Below are 7,153 nucleotides of genomic sequence, written 5' to 3'. Positions count from 1 at the left end.
AAAAGACATGGGAAATTTGGATTGCTCAGCCTGCAGAAGAGAAGGCTTTCTGGTGACTTAATTGTACCCTTCTAGCACCTGCAAGAAAAGATGGAGATGGATTTTTTACAAGAGCATGTAGTGACAGGACAAGGAGGAATGGCTCCAAACCAAGGGAGCGTAGGTTTAGATTAGGTTTTAGGAGGATTCTCTTTGCTGTGAGCAGGGTAAGGTACCAGAGCAGGTTGTGCAGGGAAGTTGTGGATGTCCCACCTGTGGATGTGTCCAAGGACAGGTTGGATGGAGCTCTGATCATCTCTGGAATAGTGGAAGGTGTCCCTGCCTGTGGCAGGGGGTTGCACCAGATGATGTTTAAATGTCCCTTCCAGTCTCAACCTTTCTGTGATTCTGTAAACTTTGTGTGAATGCATGTCTGAGGTACTGGCAATTCCCTGTCCATAGGCTTGGTTGTAGCTTTCACAATGAGGAAATCAAAGAACATTTTTTGTCCAAATCAAACCATGGTGTTTGCCTTTGGAACAGGTGGAACTGGATTTCAGAACTGAATCAGTTCCAGTTGGTATGGGATTTTATGATATTCACAGTTCTTGCAGAAGGGCCACTTGTGTTCCTTGAGGCCTGCATGGTTGGGTTTATGCATATTTATAAAACCCAATTTGGGAGAAAAATATAAAAATAAATGACCTTTAATGCTGCAAGGAGGGCAAAAGGATACAATGACAGAAGGACAGTGGACATGTGGTCCATACAGTGAGGTGTAGTAAAAATGCGGCTGTGAATATTCATATTTTTTTCATTTAGAATGAAGGAACCTTAAAAATAATGCTGTGAGATTATGTGATTTTTTTGAAGCTGACAGTGGAGAGGGAGAAAACATTGATGTAGTTAAATATTTCCATTCTGTGCTTGGGGAAAAAGACAAATGTTGCAGGCAGATTGCAGGATGATGAAATACTTTTCCACAGTTCTTAAACAAATACCAGTCAAACAGCAGATACCACTGTGGTTTTACTTTGAATCATATAGGCAGTTAGTTGAATATTTCCCAATTAGCACTGATAGGAATAGGTTTGAACATTAAAAATTTTCCAGTTTCTCCAATGAGATGTTTCAGACACACAATGTGGATCTCAGAGAACTAACTGAATATTTGTATATATAAGTTCACTTAATAGGAGTTTAATAAAGCCTAAGCAGGTGTTTATGAAATATATATCTCATCAAGTCAACTTGTTAGGGTTTTTATGTGAATCAAAATCCAGTTCATAAAGATTGAAAGTACTTTACAGATTTGCCAACATAATCATCTTGTGTAGGACATGATTACATGTGACAAAAGCATTGCTGTAGCTTTATCTAGGTCAGGGAAAGGTTTTGTTGACTTTGATTCCTGTCTAAATGTGAGAAGGTGATACCTGTGCCAGCAGAAACTTCACTGCTGAGGGTGTGGGCAAAGTGACTCTCCCAGCCTGGCTCTCCTGGCACAAAGCCTGTCCTAGAGAAGGCTCTGTGAGAGGTTCATTCAGTACCACATAATGCTCTCACTGAAAACACTAGAAATGCCCAAAACCAAGCCTGTACAAACTAAATAGTGTCTGACTACCTGGCAGCATAGAAAGTCAGCCACACTGGGAATAATTATAAAGGAATTATCTTCCTTGCCACTTCAGTAGTTAGATCAACCCAAAAAAGCTGCCCACACCTTGAGTGCTGATGAAGTTTGTCAGCTGGAGGTAAGTGGTGAGGAGAGGTTACCTTGAATCTGAGAGTCAAGATGGAGATAAGCAAACATGATTTATTTTAACAGGATGAAGATGGAGATAAGCAAACACAAATTATTTTAACAGGATGAGGTGAAACCTTACATATATTCAAAGAGTATGTTCACTAAAATGTAGCTCCTTTCCAGGAAACAGTGGCTATAAATAATCTCCAAAAATCATGAGAAAAAAGCAGGTAGGTGTAAAAAAACTCTGTGAATATCCACTCACTTGGAAAAGAAGATAATTGCCGGATTTGGCTGCAAGGAAATCTAGAGGACACCTACAGATTCTACATTAGGCCAGTATTTGGCACAATTTAAATACTGTGTGCATGTTTGGTGCCAGTAATTGAGGAAACATATTAAAAATATGGGAAGAAGAGCTTCAGGAATTAAAAAAAAGGCATGCTTTATTGTCTGAGATTCAGGAAACATCTGCCTGGTTTTGGTTTTGGTAAATCAGCACAAAAGCTGGATCAGTATGTGCACAAATGAAACAGGTACTTCAGAAGGAAAAGTTTTCTGGAGTTTGCTTGCATGGCCTTTACAAGAGAGAGCTCCAACATAACTGTAGATGTGGGAGTGTGGTATAAACACAACAGGAGATTTTGCTTTCCTTTCAGAACTGTAGTGATTGTGCTTTTTATTCATGTTGGAAAGGGCAGCAGCATTGTGCTTCAGAAGAAAATAAGCCAACATCTCTTGATGTGATGCCAGTGTCACTGATAAACCAAGCAAACCCAATTCCCCCTAAAAAGAGAAATCCAAAGGCACCCCCTGACAGGCCAAAGGATTGGTGCCTTTGGAAAATAAAGTGCCAACACTAACATGGATTTTCTCTTCCCGTTTTTACTGTTCTGCCATGGATCTTCTCCACTCCATTGATTCTGTTAAATCAACTTGGTAGTTTAAGATATTTTGGCAAGCAGCTGAGATCTTTGTGAGCAGGGACATGTGCATGATCTATGCCAACAACAAGCACGACTCCATCCTTTCAAGCTTGTCCAGAAAGAGATTTTTAGATATGTCTGCAAAATGAGCAGTGAAGTTAAACAGCAGGGAGGAGAGCTCTTCCCTGGAAAAAACAAAACAACCTGTCTAGTCCTGTACCAGCTGGCAGAACACACCTCAAGCTCTGCACCAGTAAACAGTGTCTTCTGTTGGGGCTGACTCTTGCCTCTGAGTAAAAAGCAACTTTAACAGTTGAATAATCTATGTACACCCAGGCCTGTGCCTGCTGTCAAAGTCCAGTATTGCTGAAGGCTTGATCTAAGCCCAGAGGGGTGTAAAGGCTTTCCCAACCTAAAAGCTTCTGTCAGAACCTGGATTCAAAATGTAAAATAAACACCAGATTCTCACTCTGCAGCTCTGGGTTGTGCCAGTTTTTTCCAGCTTAGGCAGCTTTAGAGTTGCCCAAGAGGTGATGCTGTGCCCAGAACTGCAGGCAGAGAGCCTTTCCAACAAACCTGGGAGTTTCACTAAATTCACCTCTGTAAAATATCCTCATGTCCAGGTGGGGACAGTGACTGGACTAGAGGGCACAGAGACCAAATTTAGACTAGAAAAGACACCCAATGACAGAATCACAGAATGGGTGTGTGGTGGTGCTCACAGGGGTCCCAGGACCGAGGAAGAGATGAGAATGTTGACTCCATGTTTAGAAGGCTGGTTTATTATTTTATGATATATTATATTAAAGCTACACTAAAAGAATAGAGAAACGATTCAGCAGAAGGCTTGAAAGGAAGGGCAGGAATGGGATAATAACAAAAGCTCGTGACTCTCCAGATAGTCTGAAACAGCTGACTATGATTGGCCATTAATTAGAAACAACCACATGAGACCAATCACAGATGCACCTGTTGCATTCCACAGCAGCAGATAATCAATGTTTACATTTTGCTCCTGAGGCCTCTCAACTTCTCAAGAGAAAAAATCCTAAGGAAAGGATTTTTCATAAAATTTGTCTGTGACATGGGTGGGTTTGGAAGGGACTTCTGGAGATCATCCAGTCCAATCCTCCTGCCAAGGCAGGGTCACATCCAGGTCAGTTGAGAATGTCTCCAGATGGAACCTCTGAGAGCAGCCTGTCCCATTGCCACCCTCAAGGTAAAGTTCTTCCTCATTGGAGGTGAAATCTCTTATGTTGTATTTTATGAGTGTTTATAGCGGTATTCTCAGGGGTCTCAGGATGAGGGAAGAAACAAGAATGTTGACTCCATGTTTCAGAAGGCTTGATTTATTATTTTATTATATATATTATATTAAAGCTATACTAAAAGAATAGAAGAATGGATTTAATCAGAAGGCTAGCTAAGAGTAGAACAGGAATGATAACAAAGGCTTGTGACTGACCAAGACTGTCTGGACAGCTGGGCTGTGATTGGCCATTAATTAGAAACAACCATGAGACCAATCACAGATGCACCTGTTGCATTCCACAGCAGCAGATAATCAATGTTTACATTTTGTTCCTGAGGCTCTTAGCGTCTCAGGAGAAAAAAAATCCTAAGGAAAGGATTTTTCAGAAAATATCATGGCTACAAGCGTTGTTCTGTTAGCACCACTGAGATGAGCCAAGCCCAGGCTCTTGGCGCCTGCCTTGGAGCCATTTATTGCATCCATGAAATGCCGTCTCAGTGTTCTCTCCTCTCTGGCCAGGCCCAGCTCCCGCAGTCTCCTCACAGGAGATGCTCCAGAGCCGCCTCATCCCTGAGGCTCCGCGGGACCCTCTGCAGCGGCTCCTTGTCTCCCTTGTGCTGAGGAGCCCAGAGCTGGGCACGGTAATGGACGCCCGCGAAGCCACCCTGAGGCAGTAATTTGGTGTTCGGACACTGTCACCCCAATGTTTTATCACGGTGACACCGGACAGCCCCACCCGCCACATGACGGCACAGACACGTCACCGCCGTGACGTCACGCGGCCCCACAAGCCGAACCGCGCGCTGAGGCCATCAAGGAAGCGACATTCTGAGGCCCTTTCCCCCTTCCCCGCCGCCGTGAGGGACGCGGGGCCGAGCCCTTTTCCTCTTCCCTTCCCGTTCCTCTTCCCCTTCCGCCTCCGCACTCCCGGTAACCCGTCTGCCGGCAGGACCCCGCGCGGGGCTGCCCTCCGCGCTGCCTAACCCCCGCCCCTCGGGGAGCGCCGCTCCGCGCCGTCCGCAGCCGCGGCTCCGCCGCCCTGAAGCGGCGCCGCTCCTCCCCTGGCGCCCGGGCGTGGCGAGGCGGGCGCGGAGGGCTCGGTCGGGGCAGCGCCGTGGGTCAGGCAGCGCCGGGCGGCCCGGTCGCCGTGAGGGGAGAAGCGCTCGGGGGCCTCGGAGGGGCGGAGGAGAAGGAGGAGGCGGCGGCGGCGCCGGGCGGGCCCATGTCGGCACCGGGCACAGGTACCGCGGGCACCGACGGGACGGGAGGGCGGTGCCGGGGCGTGTGTGGGGAAGGGGTCTCGGGGACGGGGGGAGGAGGGCACAGGGGCCTGGCGGGGGCACGGGGAGGGGGTTCCGGAGGCGGAGGGGCCGTGGGGCTCGGGTGGCGGTGCCTGCAGAGGGAGGCCGGGAGGGAAGCGGAAGCCGCTGGTGCCATCCGGGAACGGGCTCGGGCTGAGGGAGAGCTGCGAGCGGGGACTGGGGTTGTAGCCAAGGAGTCTTTTTGTACTTAGTGCCTTGTCTCTAGGCCTCTGCTTCACGGTGGGAAGCGCCTTCCTGCAAGTTTGGCAGCAAAACATTGTCCCCGAGAGGTACAGAAGCGAAAGTAAAAGTGCCCGCTGTTCGGCAGGCCGGCCAGATGTGTCAGTGGCCTGAAGTTTTGTCAGGGGAGGTTTAGGTGGGATATCAGGGAAAGGTTTTTCACCCAGAGGGTGGCTGGGCTCTGGAACAGGCTCCCCAGGGAAGTGGTCACAGCACCGAGCCTGACAGAACTCCAGAAGTGTTTGGACAATGTGCTCGGTACATGGTGTGACTCTTGGGGATGTCCTGTGCAGTGACAGTCGTTGGGTTTGGATGATCCTTGTGGGTCCTTCCCAAGTCAGAATATTCTGTGGTTCTGTGAACCTTCCCTGACGCTCTGTGAGGGACTCCTCTCTCTCTGCACTAGGTGTTTTTTTTTTTTTTTTTTTCTGTGTGCTGTGTCTCATTTTCCAAAACCTGTAAGTTTATTTTCTCCTCACTGACCTGGGTATTTTTCTTATGTACCTTCCCTTGCATTAAGAGAACCTTAATTGAATTTCAGTTTTTGAAACTTACAACCTTCTAGTGGTGTGGTAACTAGTGATGGAGGAGTTTGTTGCTCTTTGAGATTTTTCAGCCAGTCAGAGGTGGGACATCTTGCCTCCATTAATTATCTCCCATATCTCTTTTGTAATGGAGTAGCTGCAGAAAGGACTATTTATGTAATCCATTTAATTTCTAGTGAGAAATTGCATTGTGTTAAGTTTAATAGAGCTGTATTTCCTTCTGTCATACTTGTGGTTGCAAGGATAGGGATTCTGGATCATATTACTTCAGGGTTGGAGAGTAGACTGTTTCCATTGACTTGAGAGTATTGCTTTGAGGGCCAAGGTGTTGCTGTTTATTCTTTTATTCTGAATTGTGAGTAGATTAATGATACTGAATACCTTTTATTACACTCTGCTTTCTTCAAGAGTAAATAACATAGATAGTTTTTCCTAAATGTTACTTCTGTATTTCAAATCTATTTCTTAATTCTCTGAGCTCAGAGTATCACAAACCTAGTCCCATTCTTTCAAATTCCAAGATTATTGTTGAAAAAAGTAGAAACTTAAGTACAATAAAAATTGACTTAACTGCAAATGAGCCAGTGTATGTCAAATATTGAAAAATTAGGAAAAATGGTTCCCTCTAAAAATGTGTTGTCCATAGGTGCTGAAACTGAGAAGAAGGAGTGTTAAAGCATGTAAGTGTCACTAGAGAAATGGGCTGCCAGGAGTCCAAAGGCACAGGGATGTTTGTCCTGTCTCTGTTTTCTCTGTCCTTCCCAGTTTCTGGTGGGAGTGCTGGTTTGTCCTGTCTGTTGCCTTATGAAGTTCATGCCATTATTATGCCTTTCCATCAGAGCATTAATGTAAATGTGAGATATTAAACAGAATCAATATTTCCATGCCACCTTCAGCCTTGTTAGCTATGGAGATGAGGCCCAGGCGAGCCAGCTGTTCCCGTTTTTCCCTGCGTCCCACAGCTTTTGGGAAGGTTTCCTGTGGGACAGCTCTGCCTGTCCCGGGAGCTCCGCCTGGCTGGGGCTGCGCTGGGGCCGCCGGTGTTGCTGCAGCAGCGGCAGCGCCGCCTCCCGCTGCCCCGGGCCGTTCGGTGCCGGCGCCAACGAGCTGGCACAGCCGTCGGAAAGGTTTGCGAGATAAGGAGCTGCACACGTAGTAGGCAG

The 7,153-nt window shown here is 46.7% G+C and overlaps 1 protein-coding gene across 3 annotated transcripts in view; it reads left to right on the top strand.

The window, feature by feature from the left end:
• The first annotated feature begins 4,720 nt into the window (after positions 1–4,720).
• Positions 4,721–7,153, top strand: part of UPF2 (UPF2 regulator of nonsense mediated mRNA decay) — a 53,948-nt gene continuing 51,515 nt past the window's right edge. The window contains exon 1 of one of the 3 annotated variants that reach the window (XM_059471702.1): positions 4,721–5,145. The gene's annotated coding sequence lies outside the window, so the exon portion shown is untranslated. Of the gene's footprint in view, positions 5,146–5,474; positions 5,496–7,153 lie in introns of those variants that run through there. The other 2 variants (XM_059471705.1, XM_059471703.1) reach the window with 2 other exon arrangements.

This window comes from Ammospiza nelsoni, chromosome 5 (assembly GCF_027579445.1).
Source record: "Ammospiza nelsoni isolate bAmmNel1 chromosome 5, bAmmNel1.pri, whole genome shotgun sequence".
NCBI classification, from domain to species: domain Eukaryota; kingdom Metazoa; phylum Chordata; class Aves; order Passeriformes; family Passerellidae; genus Ammospiza; species Ammospiza nelsoni.
This window is presented reverse-complemented; position numbering and strand designations above follow the sequence as displayed.